This window comes from Castor canadensis, chromosome X (genome assembly GCF_047511655.1).
Source record: "Castor canadensis chromosome X, mCasCan1.hap1v2, whole genome shotgun sequence".
Lineage (NCBI taxonomy): Eukaryota > Metazoa > Chordata > Mammalia > Rodentia > Castoridae > Castor > Castor canadensis.
The window spans coordinates 43,349,973-43,376,710 of record NC_133405.1 but is presented as its reverse complement, the minus strand read 5'-3'; the positions used below and the strand labels follow the sequence as shown (position 1 = coordinate 43,376,710).

Below are 26,738 nucleotides of genomic sequence, written 5' to 3'. Positions count from 1 at the left end.
AAGATTTACCAAGCTAATGGGCCCCGAAAACAGGCAGTAGTAGCAATATTTATATCAGATAAAGTAGACTTCAAATCTAAATTAATCAGAACAGACAAAGGTTACTTCATACTAATAGAAGGAGTAATATATTAAGAGAAAATAACAATTGTTAACTTATATGCACTCAATGTCAGGGCACCGAACATCATTAAACATACACTTCTAGAGTTAAAAACATAGACAGATACCAACACAGTAGTGGTGGGAGGCTTCAGTACTCCTCTATCACCAATAAATAGGTCATCCAGACAAAACAAATCAATAAACAAACTCTAGAATTGAGTGACACTGTAGATCTACTGGACCTGACAGGCATATATGCCTGTAACAACACAATATACACTCTTTTCAGCAGCCTATGGAACCTACTCCAAAATAGACCATATTTTAGGTCACAAAACAAGTCTTAACAAATATAAGAAAACTGAAATAACCCCCTGCATACTGTCTGATCACAACACAATAAAGTCAGAATTCAACAACAAAAGAAACAGCAGAAAATACTCCAACAACTGGAGGCTGAACAACATGTTGCTCTATGATGAGTGGGTCATTGAAGAAGTAAGGGAAGAAATAAAAAAGTTCCTGCAATTTAATGGGAATGACAGCACAATCTATCAGAACCTATGGGACACAGCAAAGGCAGTCCTAAGAGGAAAGTTTATAGCCATGAGTACATATATTAAAAGCACAGAAACATATCAAATAAATGACCTAATATTGCATCTCAAACTCCTATAAAAACAAGACCAAACTAAACCCAAAACTAGCAAAAGGAGAGAAATGATAACAATAGGACTGAAATCAACAAAATAGAGACCAAAAAACATACAAAGAATCAATGAAACAAAAAGTTGGTTCTTTGAAAAGATAAACAAGATCAACAAACTCCTGGCAAATCTGACTAAAATAAGGAGGTAAAAGACCCAAATTAATAAATTTAGAGATGAAAAGAGGAGATAACAACAAACACCAAGGAAACCAGGGAATTATCACAGCCTATTTTGAAAAAATATATTCAAATAAATTGGAAAGTCTGGAAGAAATAGAAAAATTTCCAGATGCATACGACCATACAAAACTGAACCAAGAGGATATTAATCACCTAAACAGATCTATAATACACAATGAAATTGAAGCAGCAATAAAGAGCCTCTCCAAAAAAAAAAGTCCAGGACTTGACAGATTCACTGCTGAATTCTACCAGACTTTTAAATAACTAATACTAACACTCCTCAAACTTTTCCACAAAATAGAAAGGGAAAGAACACTGCCAAATTCATTCTATGAAGCCAGTATTACACTCATCCCTAAACTTGACAAGGACACAATATAAAAAGTGAATTACAGGCCAAGCTCTTTAATAAACATTGACACAAAAAATACTCAATAAAATATTGGCAAACCGTATTCAACAGAATATTAAAAAGACCATACACCATGATCAAGTTGGTTTCATCCCAGGGATACAGGGATGGTTCAACATATGCAAATCATTAAATGTAATACAGCATATTAACAGAAGCAAAGACAAAAACCACATGATCATCTCAATAGATGCAGAAAAAGCCTTTGATAAAATTCAACATCCTTTCATGATGAAAGCTCTGATGAAACTAGGAATAAAAGGAATGTACCTCAACATAATAATATGATAAGCCTATAGACAACAACATACCAAATGGGGAAAAATAAAAAACATTCCCTCTAAAGTCAGGAATGAAACAAGAGTGTCTACTCTCTCTACTCTTATTCAACATAGTCTTGGAATTCCTAGCCAGAGCAATAAGACAGGAAGAAGAAATAAAAGGAATGTGAATTTGGAAAGGAAATAGTCAAACTATTTCTATTTGCAGATGACATGATCTTATACCTAAAAGACCCCCAAACTTCTTAGACATCCTAAATAGTTTCAGCAAAGTTGCAGGATACAAAAATCAATCTACAAAAATCAGTAACCTTTCTATACACCGACATTGAGCAGATTAAGAAAAAATATACGAAAATCATTCCACTTACAATAGCCTAGAAAAAAAATACCTAGGAATAAACTTAACAAAGGATGTGAAAGATACCCATAAGGAAAGCTATAAACTATTGAAGAAAGAAATCAAAGACAACTACAGAAGATGGAAAGATCTTCCATACTCATGGATTGGTAGAATCAACATAGTGAAAATGGCTATACTACCAAAAGCAATCTACATGTTCAATGCAATTCCCATCAAAATTAATTATATTCATGACAGAGATTGAAAAATCAACCCTAAAGTTCATTTGGAAGCACAAAAGACCATGAATAGCTGAGGCAATAATGAGCAAAAAGAGCAATGCTTATAATACCCGATTCCAAACTATACCAAGAGACATAGCAATAAAAAAAAGCATAGTATTGGCACAAAAACAGACATGAAGATCAGTGGAGCAGAATAGAAGACCCAGATATGAATCCATGCAGATATACCCACCTGATTTTTGACAAAGGTGCCAAAAACATACAATGGAGAAAAAACAGCCTCTTTAACAAATGCTGCTGGAAAAACTGGATATCTGTTTGCAGAAAACTAAGACTAGATCCATGTTTGTCACACTGTACAAGTATCATCTCAAAATGCATCAAGGGCCTTAATATAAGACCTGAAACTTTGAAGCTAATGCAGGAAAGAGCTAGGAATACACTGGAAGCAATAGGCATAGGCAATGACTTCCTCAATAAAACTCAAATGGCTCAGCAACTAAGAGAAAGGATTGACAAAAGGAACTACATGAAGTTTAAAAGCTTATGCACAACAAAAGAAATGATCTCTAAATTGAAGAGACTGCCCACAGAATGGAAGAAAATATTTGCCAGCTATATATCTGACAAGGGTTTGATAACCACAACATATAGGGAGCTCAAAAAACTAAACTCCCCAAAACTCAATGACTCAACAAAGAAATGGCAAAAGAACTGATCAGAGCTTTCTCAAAGGAAGAAGTCCAAATGGCTAAAAAACACATGAGGAAATGTTCATTATCCCTGGCCATAAAGGAAATGCAAATCAAAACTACATTAAGATTCTACCTCACTCCTAGTAGAATGGCTACCATCAAGAACACAAACAACAAATGTTGGCAAGGATGTGGAGAAAAAGGAACCTTCATACGCTGTTGGTAAGAAAGGAAAACAGTATGGAGGCTCCTCAAAAAACTAAAAATTGAATTGTCATATGATCCAGCAATTCCACTCTTAGCGATATACCTGAAGGAATGTAAGTCAGGTTACCATAAAGGCACCTGTACAGCCATGTTTATTGCAGCATTATTCACAATAGCCAAGCTATGGAAACATCCAAGATGCCCCACTACTAATGAATGGATTAAGAAAATGTGGTACTTAAATACAGTGGAATTCTATTCAGCTACAAAAAAGAATGATATTTTGTCATTTATAGGTAAATGGATGGAACTGGAGAACATCATCTTAAGTGAAGTTAGCCAGGTTCAGAAGGCCAAGCCAAAAGTGTCATGTTTTCTCTTATATGTGGAATATAGACCTGATACAAATGTAGCAGTATTATGAAAAACAGGACACACCAAGTGGAAGTCACACATGAGATAGGGAAGGTAAAAGAAGGAAGTTAAGGTGAATGTGGTTAATGTACTCTTTACGAAAGAATGAATAGAGAATTTTTAATCTAGTTGAAACAACCATAAGAAAAGGACTAAAACAGGAAGAAAAATAGAGGAAATGAACCAAATCAGTTCGTATATACATGTATAAATATATACATATATACATGGAAGTCCCACAAGGAAATTTCCTGTGTAGCTATCTTATACAAGGAAAAATGTCACTTATTGTTCCTTTCTTTTGCAAAATCAGAGAACAGGAGGGTAGAACAGGCCCCACTTGGGGAGGTGATACCAGTGGTAGGGGGAGAAGTTAGGAAAAGGGTGTAAGAGGGTGAATATGGTACAAATACTGTGTACACATAAGTGTAAACTGAAAAAAGATAACTTGAAACTATTTATTGAATGGAGGGAGGGGGAAATCAAGGAGAATGGTGGAAGGGGAGAATTCAAATATGATATATTTTGTAATGCCACAATGTACCCCTACCCAGCACAACAATAAAATTTACAAAAAAGAAAGGAGTTGGTGGATAATGCGGAAGAATAACTGTGACTCATCAAAGGGAAATGTGTAGCTCTTTCAGGGATAATAGACTTTTAGCTAATTCTAGAACTAGAGATCTAGAATGCCACTGTATTCAACCAGTCACAAAGGAAGCCAATGAATAGCTGGCAACAGATATTATGTCCAATTCCATCTCATAGTGAATCCAGTGCATCCACAAATCAATCATGTGGCTATTTTTCCACTTCCTAGTCACAGAGTCAAACATACTGAACAACTACAAGAATTCTCATGGTGGCTCTCTGGGACACTGAGTGGGAATTATGTGGTAAGAAGAATGGCTAAGGGGAATACTTGGAAACTGCTAATCTGTGCTTTAGACAGCAAGACAAATTAATTCCATATCCCTTGAGGTGGTGACACAGATTACTAACCCCATAAAAGAATTAAAAATCTAGAGGTAATGAAGCTGGTGGACTGTTGACAGTCATCACTTCTCCATTTCTCCACAAATGTGAAATACAACCTCAGATATGTGGCTACAAGGAGAGTTAGGCAAATCAGTACACTAAAAAGGACAGATAGTAGCTAGAGATACCAATGTAACTAAACTACTAAAAGTGCAAATTTGCTGCAGGTGCGATGGTGTGGACCTGGACCTGCTCCATCCTTCACCCCTCCCAGTCTGAGTTTTACTTTATTTATTTTTCTGTCCTGACCTGAATTGCTTCCCACAATAGCCACTTATGAGGGCTACCCTGTGAACAAAACAACTACATGAAGGGCTAAGAACAGATTGGTAAGCCTTGCTTAGGTCACTGAACAGAAGCACTGACTTCTATGCACTATCACCCATACCAGAAAGACTGGTATGGAAACCAACCACATGGGTAAACATATTTCAGTCCTGAGGGCCACCACATAGGCCAGCTCAGTGTACAGGATCAAATACATCTAACCCCCAAGAAAACTTTTAGTTAAGCTGGTCAATTAAATCCCTCACACACAGCTCCAGACTAGTGGGGTCTTGAGGGGGTAAAACTGCATGACTTTTACTACAACCAGTGCTATCACTGAGATCTGCTGCTCAGCCAAGTGTGCAGACAAAAATGTCTGACCACTGAGAAAACCTTTAGCTAAGCAGGCTGATTAAAGGCATCCAGACTGGTCCCCTGATGGGGTGAGATGAAGCTGCTCAGCCCAGCGTTTCTATCCTAAGGAAGGGTGGGAAGATAGCAGGTTTACTGGCTAGAGCTCAACATAAGGGTCTCTACCCAAGAAAAGGAAGCCATACCAAAATGAGGGGGCCAACTAGAGCCCTTAACCCACCAACCAACCCAGCAGTGTACATATATACACAAATGACAGGAGCTATTTGCCCCTCATTTCCCTAACAAAACATTAAACTAAAGGCCTAGGTGAAAAAAGGGGGGAATCTAGTTGTTGACGAGCCAGAGCAGCCACTGGACTTCTTGAGCAGGAAAAATTCAGGCTCCAAAAGTGGCAGAGTAATTTCTAACCCTCTAGCTTGCTCAGACACAATACCACCCACTCCCAATTGCTTCCTTACGTGCCTCAAACTGCCTAACCCCATTCTAGCAGCTGCCCTAATCCAGAGGTTTCCCCCCCACTACCCAGTATTACACCTGAGCAATTCAGGGCACTGATTGGACATGTGAGTAAACACAACAGGAGAACTACAGACAAAAACTGAGGACCAGAGACTGGCGGGAATCATCCAGTGTACTGATAAGAGTACAGACACATCCAATCTTCTCAATAAGAAAGAAATATTGACTTAAATTTTTACAAGTTTAAATTTATCACTCTTATATTGCCAAGTTTTCTTCCTCAGTTTCATTTCTGTTAAAAAAAATTCTTCCTTTTTTTTCCTTTATTTGTCCTATCTCTTAGATTGAAAGCTATTATATTGTTGGTTTATTCTACCTTCTTCTAGTTTTACTCTCAACCTTTCTATCCTTTTGAAATTCCTAACAATAGCAAACATCTCCACAATTGAACTACATTCTTACACACTAGTGTTTTGTTTACTTGCAGCCCTCATACTTCATTCCTCTTCTTCCCATCTTCTTTATTTCCTCCCTCACCACCTTACTGTTACTACCTAACAACTTTTATTATCCTAACACCCTTCTGTACCTATTCAAATAATAAATAAATAAAACATCAAAAAAAGGAGATGGGCGGCTTTCATTTGTCCCTTAGTTTCAAAAACACATGCACACAAATAAATGCTAGTCCCCTTCATATATAACATGATCACTTGTATAGATAATGTTGCCAATGGCATTCTACTTAATGTAAATATCTGGTTTGATATTGAATTGGTGAATTTGCTATTGCTGAGTTATACCCCCAGGCAAGTAGTCATAAATGGCACATCAGCCTAGGCAGTAACCAGTCCTGCCAGAATACAGAAAATAATTCATGGCAAAGACTTTAGGTGACTAAGACCCACAGCAAACTAATTGATCACAGAGGAGCAAATCTCAAAAAAGAGTCAACAAGAAATGTGAAAAGCAAGGGAATATGATTCTTCAAAAGATCAACAACCACACAACATAGAATGTAACTGATAGAGAAGGAGATGAAATCTCTATTTCCAAGCTTGGAAGAATAATGATAAGAATGATTAATGAGATGAAAGAAGGCATGCATAAACAACTCAATGAAATCAAAGAAAATATGAATAAACAGCTAAATGAATTCAATGAAAATGCAAAGAAACAACTCACTGAACTCAAAGAAGATACAAACAGCAAAATGAACTCAAGGAGGATACAAAACAGCTAAATGAATAAGGAAGACAATGCAATACATAAAAGGGGAATTCAATAAAGATTCAGAAAGCCTAGGAAAAAGAAACTAGTTGAAACTGTAAATGAAAAGCTCCTTAAGTTAAATAAAAATTCAATTGAAGGCCTCTTCAGCAGACTGAACTAAGTGGAAGACAGAATACAGACATATAATACAAAAATCAAGTGAATATATACAAAAAAATTGGAGAGATGTGAATGGAATATGCAAGTGCTCTGTGACTCCATTAAAAAACCAAACCTAGGAATCATGGGCAATGAAGAAGAAGTACAAAATAATAGCAGAAAATTTCCAAATCTTGAGAAAGAGAAGCCCATCCAGGTACAGGAGACCTCTAGAACTCCATACAGACAAGACCAAAATAGACTCTCTCCATAGCATGTTATTGTTAAAAACATTAAGTACAGAGAACAATGAAAGAATATTGAAAGCTATAAGAGAGAAGCACCAAGTCACCTATAAAGGTAAACCCATTAGAATAACAATAGATCTGTACTTCTTAAAAGTAAGGAGAGCATGGAATAGGGTACTTCAAGTGCTAAAGAAAATAACTACAAACCTAGATTACTCTATCCAGAAAAGCTATCATTCATAATTGAAGGAGAAATACAATATTCCATGATAAACAAAAACTAAAGCAATTTATGACCAATAAACCAGCACTTCAGAAAATACTTAAAGGAATCCTACACATGGAAGAAAAGTCATGAATTCATGGGAATAAATAAATCTCACAGATGAGTAGATAAGAACACAAACAATCACAAACATTCGTAAGAATGTAGTTGGAAAAAGGAGCTCTCATACACTGTTGGTGTGAATGTAAATTAGTGCAACCACTATGGAAAGCAGTATGGAGGTTCCTCCAAAAACTTAAAATAGAACCACTACACGATATAGCAATATCCTGGGCATATGTCTGAAGGAATATAAATTAGGATAAAATAGAGACACTTGAACACTTATTTTTATTATAGCACTATTCACAATAGCCAAGCTATGAATACAGGCTAGATGATCTACAAATGATAAATAGATTAAGAAAATGTGGTACATATACACAATGGATTATTATTCAGCCATAAAGAAGAATAAAATTATGTCATATGCAGGTAAATGGATGGAACTGGAGATCATCATGTTAAGTAAAGTAAGCCATGTTCAGAAAGACAAAGATTGCATGTTTCCTTTCATATGTGGAAAATAAATCCAAAAGAAAAATGTATACACAAATACAAACTTGTATATATACATATATTTCTGTATATACATATATAATATGTTCTTGATAGTGAGACTTTGAGGGGACTATGAGGAGGAGGGAGAGAAAAGAAAATGGTAGAGTAAATGAAATACATTGCATCATTATGAAGATGGCATAATGAAAATGCATTGAAAGCTGTTAATAGGGGGAAAGGGTGGGAAGAGCAATAGTGGGGGTTAATTTGATTAAGGTACAATAGATTCACAGGTGAAGTACCATGATGAAACCACTTTGAACAATGAATATATACTTCAAAATGAAGTCAGGAATGTAAAACAAGTCCTGTTAAGGGGTGTATACTAGTAGGAGGGAGGAGAGTGAATGGAGAGAACAAAGGAAAGTGAATATGGTCTATATACTTTATATAAATGCTTGCAAATAGATTAATGTTAGAACTAAGGTGGGAGGGGGTGAAGGCAAAATGATGGCCTGGATAAATCTAACCAGAGTACATTGTAACATATATGGAAATGTCACAATGAAATCCCTGTTTGACTCATATATGCTAATAAACATGTTAAAAAATTTAGTCTCAAGAGTAGCGAGACTATTTGGCCTGTGTGAAAGATAGATGAGCATAGAAAGTAACAGTGGGTTTTCATGCTCATGGTGATGATTCTAACTGTAAACTACTTTCTAATAGAATATCTTTACTTTAAAAATAAATACAACTCTCCACTGGGCACCAGTGGTTAAAGCCTGTAATCCTAGCTACTCAGGAGGCAGAGATTAGGAGGATCATGGTTCCAAGCCAGCCTGGGCAAATAGTTCGTGAGACCCTATCTCAAAAAATACCCATCACATACAGGAAAAAGTAGGAAATGCTCTGAAGTTAGTAGGTATAGGTAAGAACTTTCTCAACGAAACCCCAGCAGCACAGCAACTAAGAGATAGCATAGATAAATGGGACCTCATAAAACTAAAAAGCTTCTGTTCATCAAAAGAAATGGTCTCTAAACTGAAGAGACCACCCACAGAGTGGGAGAAAATATTTGCCAGCTACACTTCAGACAAAAGACTGATAACCAGAATATACAGGGAACTTAAAAAACTAAATTTTCCCAAAACTAATGAACCAATAAAGAAATGGGCACGTGAACTAAACAGAACTTTCTCAAAAGAAGAAATTCAAATGGCCAAAAAACACATGAAAAAATGCTCACCATCTCTAGCAAGAAAGGAAATGCAAATTAAAACCACACTAAGATTACACCTCACCTCTGTTAGAATAGCCATCATTAGCAACACCACGAACAACAGGTGTTGGCAAGGATGCGGGGAAAAAGGAACCCTCTTACACTGTTGGTGGGAATGTAAACTAGTACAACCACTCTGGAAAAAAATTTGGAGGCTACTTAGAAAGCTAAACATTGATCTACCATTTGATCCAGCAATACCACTCTTGGGAATATACCCAAAAGACTGTGACAGAGGTTACTCCAGAGGCACCTGCACACCCATGTTTATTGCAGCACTATTCACAATAGCCAAGTTATGGAAACAGCCAAGATGCCCCACTACTGATGAATGGATCAAGAAAATGTGGTATCTATACACAATGGAATTTTATGCAGCCATGAAGAAGAACAAAATGTTATCATTTGCTGGTAAATGGATGGAATTGGAGAACATCATTCTGAGTGAGGTTAGCCTGGCCCAAAAGACCAAAAATCATATGTTTTCCCTCATATGTGGACATTAGATCAAGGGCAAACAGAAGAGGTATTCCAAGATGGCAGCTAGAGGGAGGAAGCAGAAAGCATGCCTCCTATAGTGAAATCTTGGGGAGATGCAGGAGACACACCCTGCAGGCAAAACCACCGAGAAGAGGCAAAACTTTGACCCCTCCACACCTCCAGCCGGCACAGAGCACCTCCACTTCATGTTAAATGGAGAAACCAGAAGGGCCCTCGGGCCACCAGTCGCCTGTTCCCAGACGGCTTGGGAAAATGAGGACAAGGTGAGCTTAGCGGTACCGCAGTACTCCCACAGACAACCCTGGGCCAGAGCAGCATAGCCCCCCGGACAGACCAACCTCCACCTGGGGAAAAAAGAGAAACTGAGTAATAAGCAATAAGAACAATAAAGACACATGGGAAAGGGGGGGCGCACTGAGAACTGAAGACTGGGGGAAGGGAAATCCTTCCCGGAACTGTAAATAAACAAGCCAGGTGGTCCAGAGAGGCTCTGGCAGGAGCAGGGGCTCACACCCAGCAACCAGGAGCAGGAAAGCTTGTGAGAATGGCAGAGGGAGGAAAACTCCACAGGAGAGGAGGGAAGACCCATTTCCCACGTGATCTGTAAACAAACGTGGTGGCTGGCAGGAGCTGCAGCACTGCCCAGTAATCAGGAGCGGGAAAGCTTGTAAAAACTCCACAGGAGAGAGGGGAAGACCCACTTCCCACATGAACTGTACACAAACACGCAGGCCTGAGAAAGCGGGTGCAGTGTTACCTCCCCCAGCGTGCTTGGAAAGGGGAAAGCTTATAGCAGAGGCTCTCGCACAGGAGAACGCTGAGTAAACAAAGCCTGCAGGGCCAGGTGAGTGCTAAGCTCACCCCTGAGATCTGAATAAATAAAGCCTCCAGCAACAGCAGGCTGACAGCAGTGGTCAGGCAAGCCACAGCTGCAGATAACATTCACAGAACTGTCTCCAGACTTTTTTTTTCTCTCTCCCTACCTTTGATGAGAAAACAACCGAAATACACCTGCATGCTGAAAAACTTACTGAAACTGTATTGCATTTGAACTTGGGACACTTTGTGGGGGTTTTTTTGTTTTTTGTTTTTTGGGTTTTTTTTTGTGCAGTTTTGTTCTACTTTATGCATCCCCTTTGATGAGACAACTACAGAACAACATCTGAGGCACCATCTCCAGGACTGGAGACTGAGACGGACACCAAAATTATTAAGACTGAAACTTCATTGCATTTGAACTTGGAGGTTTTTTGTTTGTTTGTTTTTGGTTTTGGTTTTATTTTTTATTTTCTATTTTTCATTTTGATTTATTTTGTTTATATATATATTACTTTCATTTACTTATTTTTTATTTTCATTCTTATGTTTATTCTTTTTATTTTTTATTTTCAATCCTCTGTCTGTCTCTCTAAGGCCGGTTCAGCTTACTGTCAATTAGTACACTAACGCTCCCTGTTTATACCTTTGAAATTTTCTTGTTTGATTCCTTCTTTTGTTTTTTCCTGCTTGTCTGTTTGTTTTTCCCTTTTCTTTAACTTCTTGCTTTCCATCTCCTCTCAAACGTCCATTCTAAATATTACCATTGTTATTATTACAAGCTAGAAAATACTTAATTGCACACAGTACAGGGACAGTAACAACACCAAGGACAATGATGGGAAGACAGAAAAAACAGGGACACCAGCTTCCCCACATCAAAAAATTAGTACAGAAACCAGAGAGGAATGAAGAAAACAAATACTCAGACACAGACTCCAACAAAATGAAGATAAACTATGCCAAAGAACCCAATGAAGCCCACAAGAATAATTTAAAAGAAGACATACTACAGGTACTCAATGACAATTTTATAGAGATGATACTGGATATGGTCAACCAAAATGCACAGGAGACACTCAAGAAATTCTTTGAAAAAGAAAAAAAAGAAATAAAGGAAACCATAGAAGCACAGTATAAACACCAAAGTGAAACAGAGAACACGATTAATAAACAGATAAATGAACTCAGGACAAAAATAGACAAGATTAAAGAGGAAACCACCCAGGATATGGAAAACCTCAGAAAAAAGAACGAAACAGAATTGCAAAACAAAATGGAAGGCCAATCCAGCAGAATAGAACAAGCAGAAGACAGAATCTCAGAACTTGAAGATGAAATGGTAATTAAAGAAAAACTGAAGAACTATTAATTAAACAACTCAAGACCTGTGAAAAGAAAATGCAAGAACTCACCAACTCCATCAAAAGACCAAACATGAGAATCATGGGCATCGAAGAAGGAGAAGAGGTGCAAGCGAAGGAAATGTGTAATATATTCAAAAAAATAATAATGGAAAATTTCCCAAATCTAGAGAAAAATATTCCCATACAGATGCAAGAGGCCTCCAGGACACCAAACAGACCAGATCAAAATAAAACTACCCCACGACATATCATCATTAAAACAACAAGTTCAGAAACTAGGGAAAGAATACTGAAGGCTGTAAGAGAGAAAAAACAAGTAACATACAAGGTAAACCCATCAAAATCACAGCAGACTTCTCAACAGGAACATTAAAAGCAAGAAGAGCGTGGGGTGAGATCTTCCGGGCACTGAATGAAAATAACTTCAACCCCAGGATACTCTACCCAGCAAAACTATCATTCAAAATAGATGGAGCAATAAAAGTCTTCCATGATAAGCAGAAACTAAAACAATATGTGACCACAAAGCCACCACTACAAAAGATTCTTCAAGGGATTCTGCACACAGAAAGTGAGACCCAACTTAACCATGAAAGGGCAGGCAGCACCAAACCACAGGAAAAGAAAAAGCAAGAAAGTAGAGAGTAACCTCAACTTAGGTACACACAATCAAACTTTCAAACAACTAAGACAACTAAATGACAGGAATCACCACATACCTATCAGTACTAACACTTAATGTTAATGGACTTAATTCACCCATCAAAAGGCACCACTTGACGAAATGGATTAAAAAGGAAGATCCAACAATTTGTTGCTTACAGGACACCCATCTCACCGACAGAAATAACCATAGGCTTAGGATGAAAGGCTGGAAGAAGATTTACCAAGCCAATGGCCCCCGAAAACAGGCAGGAGTAGCAATACTTATCTCTGACAAAGTAGACTTCAAACCTACATTGATCAAACGAGATAAAGAAGGACATTCCATACTAATAAAAGGGGAAATAGACCAAAAGGAAATAATAATCATCAATCTGTATGCACCCAATGTCAACGCACCCAAATTCATCAAACATACCCAGAAAGACCTAAGAGCATACATTAATGCCAACACAGTGGTTGTGGGAGAGTTTAACACCCCATTATCATCAATAGATAGGTCATTCAAGCAAAAAATCAATAAAGATATCCAAGATCTAAAATATACAATAGATCAAATGGACCTACTTGATGTCTACACAACATTTCATCCAACTTCTACACAATATACATTCTTCTCAGGAGCCCATGGAACCTTCTCCAAAATAGATCATATCCTAGGGCACAAAGCAAGCCTCAGCAAATATAAGAAAATAGAAATTATACCGTGCATACTATCTGATCACAATGCAGTAAAAGTAGAACTCAACAACAAAAATAAAGACAAAAACCATGCAAACAGTTGGAAACTAAATAACTCACTACTTAATGAACAATGGATTATTGATGAAATAAAAGAGGAAATTAAAAACTTCCTGGAAGTCAATGAAAATGAAAACACAACCTACCAGAACCTATGGCAAAGGCAAAGGACTGCAAAGGCAGTCCTGAGAGGAAAGTTTATAGCCAAGAGTGCATATATTAAAATGACTGAAAGATCCCAAATCAATGACCTAATGATACATCTCAAACTCCTAGAAAAGCAAGAACAAGCAAATCACAAAAGAAATAGAAGGAGAGAAATAATAAAAATAAGAGCTGAAATCAACAAAATAGAAACCAAAAAAACCATACAAAGAATTAATGAAACAAAAAGTTGGTTCTTTGAAAAAATAAACAAGATTGATAGACCCCTGGCAAACCTGACTAAAATGAGGAGAGAAAAAACCCAAATTAGTAGAATTAGGAATGCAAAAGGGGAGATAACAACAAACACCATCGAACTCCAGGAAATCATCAGAGAAGCTATATTCAAATAAATTTGAAAATCTTAAAGAAATGGACAGATTTCTAGATACATATGATCATCCAGAACTGAACCAAGAGGATATTAATCACCTGAATAGATCTATAACACAAAATGAAATTGAAGCAGCAATCAAGAGTCTCCTCAAAAAGAAAAGTTCAGGACCTGATGGATTCTCAGCTGAATTCTATCAGACCTTTAAAGAAGAACTGACATCAACCTCCTTAAACTGTTCCATGAAATAGAAATGGAAGGAAAACTGCCTGACACCTTTTATGAAGCCAGTATTACACTTATCTCAAAACCAGGCAAAGACACCTCCAAAAAGGAGAGCTGTAGGCCAATCTCCTTAATGAACATTGATGCAAAAATCCTCAACAAAATAATGGCAAACCAAATTCAACAACACATCAAAAAGATTATTCACCACGACCAAGTAGGCTTCGTCCCAGGTATGCAGGGGTGGTTCAACATACAAAAATCAATAAATCATCTCAATAGATGCAGAAAAAGCCTTTGATAAGATCCAACACCATGTCATGTTAAAAGCTCTAAGAAAACTAGGAATAGAAGGAAAGTACCTCAACATTATAAAAGCTATATATGACAAACCTACAAACAGCATTATACTTAATGGAGAAAAACTGAAACCATTCTCTCTAAAATCAGGAACCAGACAAGGATGCCCATTATCTCCACTCCTATTCAACATAGTACTGGAATTCCTAGCCAGAGCAATTAGGCAAGAAGAAGGAATAAAAGGAATACAAATAGGTAAAGGAATGGTCAAAATATCCCTATTTGCAGATGACATGATCATATACCTTAAAGACCCAAAAAAACTCTACTCAGAATCTTCTACACATCATCAATAGCTACAACAAGATAGCAGGATATAAAATCAACATACAAAAATCATTAGCATTTCTATACACTAACAATGAGCAAATTGAAAAAGAATATATGAAAACAATTCCATTTACAATAGCCTCAAAAAAAAATCAAATACCTAGGTGTAAACCTAACAAAAGATGTGAATGACCTCTACAAGGAAAACTATAACCTTCTGAAGAAAGAGATTGAGGAAGACTGTAGAAAGTGGAGAGCTCTCCCATGCTCATGGATTGGTAGAATCAACATAGTAAAAATGTCGATACTCCCAAAAGTAATCTACATGTTTAATGCAATTCCCATCAAAATTCCAATGACATTCATTAAAGAGATGGAAAAATCTACTGTTAAATTTATATGGAAACACAAGAGGCCACGAATAGCCAAAGCAATACTCAGTCAAAAGAACAATGCTGGAGGTATCACGATACCTGACTTCAAACTATATTACAAAGCAATAACAATGAAAACAGCATGGTACTGGCACAAAAACAGACATGAAGACCAGTGGAACAGAATAGAGGACCCAGATATGAAGCCACACAACTATAACCAACTTGTCTTTGACAAAGGATCTAAAAATATACGATGGAGAAAACGCAGCCTCTTCACCAAAAACTGCTGGGAAAACTGGTTAGCAGTCTGCAAAAAACTGAAACTAGATCCATGTATATCACCCTATACCAAGATTAACTCAAAATGGATCAAGGATCTTAATATCAGACCACAGACTCTAAAGTTGATACAAGAAAGAGTAGGAAATACTCTGGAGTTAGTAGGTATAGGTAAGAACTTTCTCAACGAAACCCCAGCAGCACAGCAACTAAGAGATAGCATAGATAAATGGGACCTCATAAAACTAAAAAGCTTCTGTTCATCAAAAGAAATGGTCTCTAAACTGAAGAGACCACCCACAGAGTGGGAGAAAATATTTGCCAGCTACACTTCAGACAAAAGACTGATAACCAGAATATACAGGGAACTTAAAAAACTAAATTTTCCCAAAACTAATGAACCAATAAAGAAATGGGCACGTGAACTAAACAGAACTTTCTCAAAAGAAGAAATTCAAATGGCCAAAAAACACATGAAAAAATGCTCACCATCTTTAGCAATAAAGGAAATGGAAATTAAAACCACACTAAGATTCCACCTCACCCCTGTTAGAATAGCCATCATCAGCAACACCACCAACAACAGGTGTTGGTGAGGATGTGGGGAAAAAGGAACCCTCTTACACTGTTGGTGGGAATGTAAACTAGTACAACCACTCTGGAAAAAAATTGGAGGCTACTTAAAAAGCTAGACATTCATCTACCATTTGATCCAGCAATACCACTCTTGGGGATATACCCAAAAGACTGTGACAGGGGTTACTCCAGAGGCACCTGCACACCCATGTTTATTGCGGCACTATTCACAATAGTCAAGTTATGGAAACAGCCAAGATGCTCCACTACTGATGAATGGATCAAGAAAATATGGTATCTATACACAATGGAATTTTATGCAGCCATGAAGAGGAACGAAATGTTATCATTCGCTGGTAAATGGATGGAATTGGAGAACATCATTCTGAGTGAGGTTAGTCTGGCCCAAAAGACCAAAAATCGTATGTTCTCCCTCATATGTGGACATTAGATCAAGGGCAAACACAACAATGGGATTGGACTTTGAGCACATGATAAAAGCAAGAGCACACAAGGGAGGGGTGAGGATAGGTAAGACACCTAAAAAATTAGCTAGCATTTGTTGCCCTTAACGCAGAGAAACTAAAGCAGATACCTTAAAAGCAACTGAGGCCAATAGGAGAAGGGGACCAGGAACTAGAGAAAAGGTTAGATCAAAAAGAATTAACCTAGAAGTTAACACACATGCACAGGAAATCAATGTGAGTCAACTCCCTGTATAGCCAACCTTATCTCAACCAGCAAAAACCCTTGTTCCTTCCTATTATTGCTTATACTCTCTCTTCAACAAAATTAGAGAATAAGGCAAAATAGTTTCTGTGGGGTTGAGGGGGTGGGGAGAGAGGGAGAGGGAAGAGTGAGTGGTAAGGGAGGGGGTGGGGGCAGGGGGGAGAAATGACCCAAGCCTTGTATGCACATATGAATAATAAAACAATAAAAAAAATACCCATCACAAAAAAGGGCTGATGGAGTGGCTCAAGGTGAAGGCCGAGTTCAAGCCCTAGTACCCCAATAAATAAACAAACAAACACAACTCTTAGAATCTGATACACAGTTGCCATCTGATATTTTTCTCTATTCAGTAACTGGAAAACAGTATATAGGTTACTTTCATTTGTTTACCCTTACCATATATCTTAACTATACCCTTCTATCATTAGTATATTTTTACCAGTTTGTTTCAGAAGTAAAACTCACTGAATCTCTATCGTAACTTAGTCCATAGGAACCTTGGTCATCATGCCATGCCAAAGGGTACAACTGAGAGGAACTGGCTGGTTCAAACTATACCTGACACCTGGGCATTATGACTCAACAGACCAGTTGCTATAGAAACTCAACCTGATATACAGAGTTTATGGCAAGTCTCAGTAGGTTTCTCACATATATAATCCCTTCTCTTGCCCCAAAGGTTTTGAAGAAAAGCCTTTATTTTGAGAAATCACTCTTAATTTGTTAGTGTGGACTGGTTAAGAACTGAATGCTTCACCACAATAAAAGGAACCAAAATTACACATCATATATGGTCTGGTTTGATAAACCAGATCATAAAGTTGAGCTTATGCAGGTGAAAATATACTCAATATTGTTAGTATCAGTATAGTGCAAATCAAAACCACAAAGAGATTCTGTTTCACACCTACTTACATGGTTTTAATTTAAAAAATAAAGATAATAGGGCTAGGGATGTATGTAACTCATAGGTAGAGCATTTGCCTAGCATGTTAAAGGACCCAGATTCCAGCTCAAGCACTGCAAAAAATTACAGATAGTAACATGTATTGATGAGGAGGTATAGAAATTAAACCCTCCAGAATGTGTTCATTACCCTTGCCAACCACTTTGGAAAAATGGCTTAGCAGTTCTCAAAAATTTAGAATATAAGCCAACATTTTTATATTTTAGGTATATAATCAAGGTATATAATCAAGAGAAATAGAAACATATGTCCCCACCAAAAATGTACATAAACATCTATAATAAAAAATTGGAGATAACTCAAATATTCATCCACTAATGAGTGGATAAACAAATAACAGGATATCCTTGCAGTAGAATATTATTTATTCATAAAAAAAGAACGGAGAGCCAGATGTGATGGCACATGTCTGTAATTTCACCCTTTGGGAGGTTGAGGCATTATGATGAGGCAGAAGGATCACAAATTCAGAGTCAGTCTGGGCTATATAGTAAGACCATGCCTCAAAGAAACAAAAGAATAAAGTACTGATATGTGATACAACATGAATCAGTTTCGGGCCTTGAAAACATTATGCTAAATGATTGAAGTAAGCCATATATTATGATTCCATTTACCTGAAATTTCCAGAAGAGGCAAACCCATCGAGACAGAAAGTACATTAGTGGTTATTAGGGGTTGGGATGGGATGAATAAAGAGTGATTACACATAGGTATGAGATTTATTTTCAAAGTGCTGAAAATATTCTGGAATTAGATGGTGGTCATTTTACAACCTTGTAATGTACACCCAAACTCTCAATTGTGCACTTTAAAGGAGTGAATTTTATGGTATGTGAACTAAATGTTTAGCAAAATTCTATAGTCAACCAAAGTATAAGTAGCCAAAATTTCCTTCAATAGGTCAAAAAATACACTACATACCTACTATGTAGAATATTATGCAGCAATAATATCCATGAACTATTAATAATAGAGCTTGAATAGCTCTCAGTAAATATTTTTTGTTGTTGTTTTTTGAGACAGTTTTGCTATGTAGCCTATGCTTGTCCAGAACTCTTGATGTTCCAGCCACTGCCAAGAGCTGCGACTTCCACTCTTGGATTTGAAAATCGGCAATTTCATAATTGTAAAATGTGCATAGTTTTATGTTATTTCACTATGTGTATTGATTTGTAAAAAGACATCATGGTCAAAAATAACTATTTGTCACCTCAAGTATTTCTCGTGCCATATCTTGTTAGCCATACATAGCACACCTATTTCCTCCTTCTGGTTTCATTTCCTTGAGATGTATAACCAATATTGGGATTGCTGGATGATATGGATCATTTTTAGATTTTTTTTTTGAGAATCCTACATATGCTTTCCATAATGGCTAGATTAACTTACATTCCAACAATGTATGAAAGTACCCCTTTCTCTACATCCTTGCCAGAATTTGCTTTTTGTCTCTTGATGATAGCATTTATAATTGGAATGAGATGATATTTCATTGTACTTTTGTTTTCATTTCCTAACCCTTTGGAAATCACTAATCTATTTTCCACATTTAATATTTTGTCATTTTGAGAAGGCTATATAACGGGAATCAAAAATTTCAACTTCCAAAATTGGCCTTTGTTCAGTCTAATTTCCCTCCGATAAATCCAAGTTGTTAGATATGCCAAAAGTCTATTTTGTTTTGTCATTGAATAGTATTTCATGGTAAGCATGTACCACATTTTGCATACTCATTCACCTATTGGGGGACATTTTGGATTTTTCTAGTTTTCTTAAGTGATAATATTTTTATTTTCAATTGACACATAATATTTGTGCATATTTTAATGTGCACCATGCTGTTATAATTCATGTAGACAATGTTTGAGCATCAGATCATGGTATTCAGGATATCTATCACCTGAAAGAATTGTCATTGCTTTTTGTCAGGAACATTCAAAATTCTTTCTATTTGGAAATATACAATTAATTGTTTTTAACCATAATTATCCTGCTACTATAGAACATTAGAAGTTATTTATTTTATCCATCTGCACACTTGTACCCATTAATCATCATCTCTCCTTTTCCTTCTCCCCAACCTTTCCCAGCTTCTGGTAACCACTCTTCCACTTTCCTCTTCTATGAAACCATCTTTTAGATTCATCATAAAAACGACAACATGCAGTATTTGTCTTTTTGCCCTTGCTTTATCTGTGTTGCCACAAATGACAGGATTTCATTTTGATGGCTGAATAGTATTTCATTGTGTTCATATAACATATTGTGTTTACCCATTCATCTGTCAATAGACACCTTGCTTTATTCCATTTCTTGGCTATTGTGAATAGTGCTACTATAAACATAGGCGTGCAAATGCTTCTTTGACATACTGGTTTCATTTCCTTTGGATATATAACCAGTATTGGGGTTGTTGGTTCATAAGGTGGTTCTGTTTTGAGATTGTCCGAGAATCTTCCATACTGTTTTCCATAATGGCTATATTAATTTACATTCCAACATTGTGTGAGAGTACCTCTTGCTAGAATTTATTACTTTTAATCTTTTTTGACAGTAACATTTTTAATTAGAATGAGACAATATCACCTCATTGTAGTTTTGATTTGCATTTCCCTGATGATTAGTGATGTTGAGCATTTTTCAAATACAATGATACCTTTGAGATACTGTGGTTTTAGTTCCAGAACACTTCAATAAAGTGAATATTGAAATTAAGCAAATCACATGAATATTTTGGGTTCTCCAGTACACATAAAAGTTATGTTTACATTATACTGTAGTGTATTAAGTGCCCAATACCAGTATGTCTAAAAATGGTGTATACCTTAATGTTAAAATATTTTCTTACTAAAAATGCTAAAGATCACTCATGCTTTCAGCAAATTGTAATCTTTTTGCTGGTGGGGAATTTTGCCTCAGTTCTGATGGCTGTTGACTGATCATGGTGGTGGTTGCTGAAGGTTGGGGTGGTTGGTAATTTCATAAAATAAGTGAAATTTGCCTTATAGATAGACTTTTTTCTTTCATGGAAGATTTCTTTGTAGCATGCTACGTTGTTTGAGAGCACCTTCCCTACAATAGAAGTTCTTTTGAAATTAGAGCCAATCAGCCAAGAGCCAGTGGCTCACACCCGTAATCCTAACTAGTTGGAAGGCTGAGATCAGGGGATTACAGTTCAAAGTCACCCTGGGAAAATAGTTCTCAAGACCCCATCTCCAAAATAATCAGAGCGACATGGACTGGAGGTATGGTTCAAGCGGTAGAGCTCCTGCTTTATGAGTGCCTGATTGCTTTGCAAGCTCAATTCTCTGAGTTCAAACTGCAGTTACACACACAGGCAAAAAAAATGGAGCCAATCCCCTCAAACTCTGCTACTAACTTATCAATTAAGGTTATGTAAAATCCTAAATCATTTGTTGTCATTTTAACAGTGTTCACAGTCTCTTCACCAAGAGATGTCATCTTAAGAAACCCATTTCCTTGCTCATACATAAGAAGCAACTTTTCATACATTAAATTTTTATCACAAAATTGGAATAAATTTTGGTATTATTTTTTGAGATTGGCCTTGCTATTTAGCCCAGGGTGACCTAGAACTCCTTATGCAGTCTAGGCTGGTTTCGATCTTGCATTCCTTTTGCTGCAGCCTCCCAAATGCTGGGATTTACAGGCATACACTACCATGCCCAGTGAGATTTCAATAATTTAGACCTATCTTCAGACTTTACTTCTAATTGTATTTCTCTTATTTCTACCACTTCTGCTATTACTTCCTCCACTGAGGCCTTTGAATCCTTCAAAGACATCAATAAGGGTTGGAATCAACTACTTCCAAACTCTTGTTAATGTTGATGTTTTGGCTTCCTTCCATGAATCATGAATGTTCTTAATGGCATCAGGATTAGTGAATCTTTTTCAGAAAGTTTTCCATTTGCTTTGCCCAGATCCATCAGAAGAATCACTACCTATGGCTGTTATAGCCCTATGAAATCTATTTCTTCAATAATAAGATTTAAAAGTTGGATTTACTCCTTGATTCCTGGGCTACAGAATGGATTTTGTGTTAGTAGACATGAAAGAAATGCTAATAATCTTCTTGTAACTCTCCCTCAGAGCTTTTGGATGACCAGGTGCATGTCAATAAGCAGTAATATTTTGAAAGAAATGTTTCCTGATTAATGCTCAACAGTGAGCAATAATGCTTTCTGAAGGTAGCACCCCCAATGACCTAGGCCCTCTTCACTAGGTCTTACCTTTTAAAGTTGTCATTACCTCCCAGCATTCCCAAACTGAGAGCCAAGCTTCAACATGAACCCTTGGAGGGCACACTCAAACCATATCCAAACCATAGTACATACGTTTTGGTATGTTATATTTATATTTTCATTTGTCAAAAATTTCTTAAATTTCCCCTCTGATTTCTTTGTTGACCCATTGACCACCCAGGAGCATGTTATTTACGTTCCATATATTTGTACAATTTCTAAATTTCTAAAGTTTCTCTTGTTAATTTCTAGTTTTATTCCTTGTGGTCAAAGAAGATGCATGCTTTGACTTGGACTTTCTTGAATTTTTTGAGACTTGCTTTTTGGCCCAACAAATGGTGTATCCAACACATCATTTCATATGCTGATGAGAATGTGTATTTTGCAGTTCTTGGATAAAATGTTTTGTAAGTGTCTATTTAGTCTAGAGTATGGTATAGTTTAACTCTAATTTTTTTTTTGCGGTTCTGGGGTTTGAACTCAGGGCCTACACCTTGAACCACTCCACCCACCCTTTCTTGTGATAGGTTTTTTCAAGATAGGGTCTCATGAAATATTTGCCCTGGCAAATATTCAAGGGCTGGCTTTGAATCTCAATCCTCCTGATTTCTGCCTTCAAAGTAGCTAGGATTACATAATTGTGAGTCACTAGTGCCTGGTTCTGATGTTTTCTTAATGCTTTTTTTCTGGAGTCATTTTTCTATCAAAATGAAAGTGGTATAAAGTCTCAAACTATTATTATGTTGGAGTCTATCTCTACCTATAGATATAATAATATTCACTTTATATAGTTGGGAGGTCTGGTTTGGGGCACAATATATTTATGATTACACTATCCCCTTACTGAATCAATACTTTTATCAAATGACAATATTCTTTGTCTCTTTTTATGATTTCAGGTTTATACTATCTGTTATGACTACTTACTATTTACAGCAAGTACTTCCTATTTGCTTTTGGTTTCCATTTGTGTGAAATATCTTTTTTCAACCTCTTTACTTTCAATCTATGTGTGTCTTTACCAGTGATATATGTTTCTTTATAGGCAACATATATTTGGGTCTTGTATTTTTTTAAACCCATCTAGCCAGTCTATATCTTTTAATTGGGGGATTTAATATGTTTACAATCAAGGTTAGAAGTTACTCCTATCATTTTCTTATTTGTTTCCTGCTTCTTTTGTGTATCCTTTGTTCTTTTTCTTCCTCTCTTATTGTTAAACTTTGTGGTTTGGTGATTCTTTGTATTGATCATATTTGATTCTTTTCTCTTTCTCATTTGTGTATCTGCTATACCAATGAATGTTATACCTTTGTGTGTTTTAATAATAGGACTTACTGTCTTTTTGCTACCAAATGTATTCCCTTAAGCATCTCTTGTAAATCTAGTCTAGTGGTGATTAATTACCTCAATTTTTGCTTGTTTGGGAAAGACTATTCCTCACTCATTTTTGAAAGACAGCTTTGCTGTGAACCATATTCTTGGTTGGCAGGTTTTTTTCTTTTTAGAACTCTGAATATATTATCCAATTCTCTTGTGTATTATAAGGTTGCTGCTCAGAAATCTGCTGTTAGTCTAAAGGGAGATCCTCATATGTGACTTTTCATTTTTCTCCTACTGCTTACAATTTACTATATATTTCAAAATAACTATAAGAGAGGAGTTGTAAGGTATCCAACACTAACAAATAATAAATGTTTGAGGCAATGGAAATGCTAACATCCTTATTTAATAAGTGTATATTGCATATATTCATGTATCAAATTGTCCCATAAATACAATTACTATGTGTCAATTAAAACTTTAAAATCAGTTAGGTGTATTAGTATGAGTCTGTTTCTGGGTTCCTTATTCTATTCCATACTTCTAAGCATCTGTGCCTCCTCTAATACCAGTTTGATTACTGTGCCTATTTAATGCCTATAAATCAAGTAGACTGATTCCATTTTCTTTTTTAAAATTGTTTTTGCAATTCTAAGTCTTTCAACATTCCATTTAAATTTTATAATAATTTTGTCTATATAAAAATCTTGCCAGTATTTTTATACTAGTTGTTAAACTAATATGAAAATTTGGAGAGAATTGACATCTTTATTATATTGAGTCTTCCACTCCATGTACAAAGTATATCTCCCCATTTATTTAGATCTTCTTTGATTTCTTTCCTTACTGTAATTTAAAAAATTTTCAACATACATGCTCTGTAAATATTTTGTTAGATTTACACTTAAATATCTCATTTTAAGGATTATAAATGGTAGCATATTTAAATTTTGGCTTTTTACATGCTTATTGTTATCATCTAGAAAAGCAATTGATTTTTGTAGGTTGCTTTTATACCTTATCACTCTGTCAAATTCACTTAACAGTTACAGAAGTTTTTTGTAATTACCATAGATCATCATGTCATATTTAAATAAAGGTGGATTTATTTATTTCTTTCCAATCTTAATGCTTTTACTTTTCTGTCTTGTCTAATTGAACTAGCTGAAACTTCCAGTACTATATTAAGTGGCAGTGATGAGAATGGACATCTTTAACTTGTTTTCAATCTTAGCTGGAAAAAAAATTCAGTGTTTACCATCAGGTGTGATGTTAGCTGAAAGGGTGTTTTTTGTAGATGTTCTAAATCAAGTTGATCAAGTTTGTCTTTATTTCTATGGCTTTCTTTCAGTTTTTAAAAAACATGAATTGGTCTTGAATTTTATCAAATGCTCTTTTGGAAGCCATTGTTATGATCATGTGACTTTTCTCCTTTAGTCTATTAATTATGGCTGATTACATAGATTGATTTCCAAATTTGTACAATTTCGAAGGAGTGGTACATTTCTTTTCATTTCTTTCTTCATTTTGAAACAAATTCTCACTCTGTAGGCTGGACTCACCATGAGTTAACAATCCTCTCACCTCAGCCTCCTGAGTTCTGGGATTCCTGGCCTAGAACACCATGCATTGCATGGCATGGCATAGCATGTTGGATTTCTTAATCCTTTTTTCTTAATTCAAAGCAAGTATGAAATAAGATAATTATTGTATTTCTTCAAAATAATTTTTATATTACACAGAAAAGAAAAAAAAGCAGAATGTAAGCAATCAGATGCTCCAGAAAACATATAGCATACCTAGTCAAGAAGAGAAACAGCTCCCAGCAAGCTGCCTGACATGATGGGCCTCATCCTTTTTGGGCCAGCCAGGTCTTTCATGAGTGGCTTAGTCCATTGGGAAGCAGGTCAGGACTCTGGATTGTGGTGAGCCTCAAAAGATCATTATTCAAGATCATGACAAAGGTCAAGAGAAAGAAAATGAAGGAAAGATAATGAAAGAAGAAAACACAGAAGCTGGAGCAGAAGCAAAATGTGCGCTAATGTGTGAAGAAACTGAACTAAAGCCCCTGCAGACTCTGATAGCAAAATAATAAGCTTACTTCATGACCTGAATCCAAAGACAAATCATCTAAGAAACATAAATCTGAGGAATGTAATGACAAAGAATATTCTTCTGATAAAGGAGAGAGACTAAATTCATCTGAAAATGGTGACATAAGTCAAAGAAAGAAAGCCATCATGAGGCAGAAGTCACTCAAAATCTAGGTCCCATGAAAGGTGCCATGGTGGTAGAAGCAGGAAGCACCAAGTCTCTATCTAGAATTAGGGAATGGAAGACATCTCAATCCAGAAACAGAGAAAGAAAATGGTGGATCTTGTTCCTGCTCAAGACCAAGACACAGACAGGACTAGAAGCAAAAGTAGGACAAGGAGTAGAAGTCCAAATAGAAAGAAGAGAATTGAAAAACCAAGATTTACCAGAAGTTTAAAGCACAAGAACAGTGGGAAAAAGGAATGATTGAAAAAACAAAATCAATAAGAAACAGCTGCAGCTGCTGCAGTTACAGGAATTTCTGCTCTCAATGTTGCCGTCTTGTTGGTATCAGGGACACAAATGACTCCCTCAGTTATGGCGGCTCAAATGGAAGACTTGCAAACTAAAGCATAGACAGAAGCAAAATTAGTTGTGCCCAGCTACTATAACCCAGCAGCTGTAAGCTCAGTGAAATTTGCTAAAAGAAGAGAAAAAAAAGGACAATACTTTAGCAAGACAAAAAAGAAGGGACAATCTCAGTGTGCTGAAGTGTGGGAGAAATAGAATTTTGCCAAAGAGGACTAAAATGTCAAATTTAAGATATTAATGGGCATGAAGAGTGAGATGAAGCTACACATTGCTCAGTTGATAAAGAAAGTTACAGGACTTTGAAGCAAAAAGTATTTAGAAATCTTGATGTTCAATATGAATTTGTAAGATCATAAACCCACACACAAAGAGGAATTGATTTTGGTTTCACATATTCAATGCAAAGAATGGATATAGTTTGAAAAAGCTTAGAACTTTATAGAATTATTCTTTTTTTGATTGTTGTGCTGGGTGGGAGTACATTGGGGTATTTGCAAAAGTTCATACAATGTATCAACTATATCATATTTGAATTCACTCCCTCCACTGCTGCTCTCTTTTCCCTCCCACAATGTCCAGAACAGTCTCAACAAGTATCATTTTTGCATTTACTTACATGTGTATACATTATTTGTACCACCTCTTCCTTC

General features: G+C 36.3%; 1 pseudogene; it reads left to right on the top strand.

Moving 5' to 3' along the window:
• Positions 1-20,816: 20,816 nt before the first annotated feature.
• Positions 20,817-26,510, top strand: LOC109675249 (arginine/serine-rich coiled-coil protein 2-like; annotated as a pseudogene).
• The last annotated feature ends 228 nt before the right edge of the window (positions 26,511-26,738 follow it).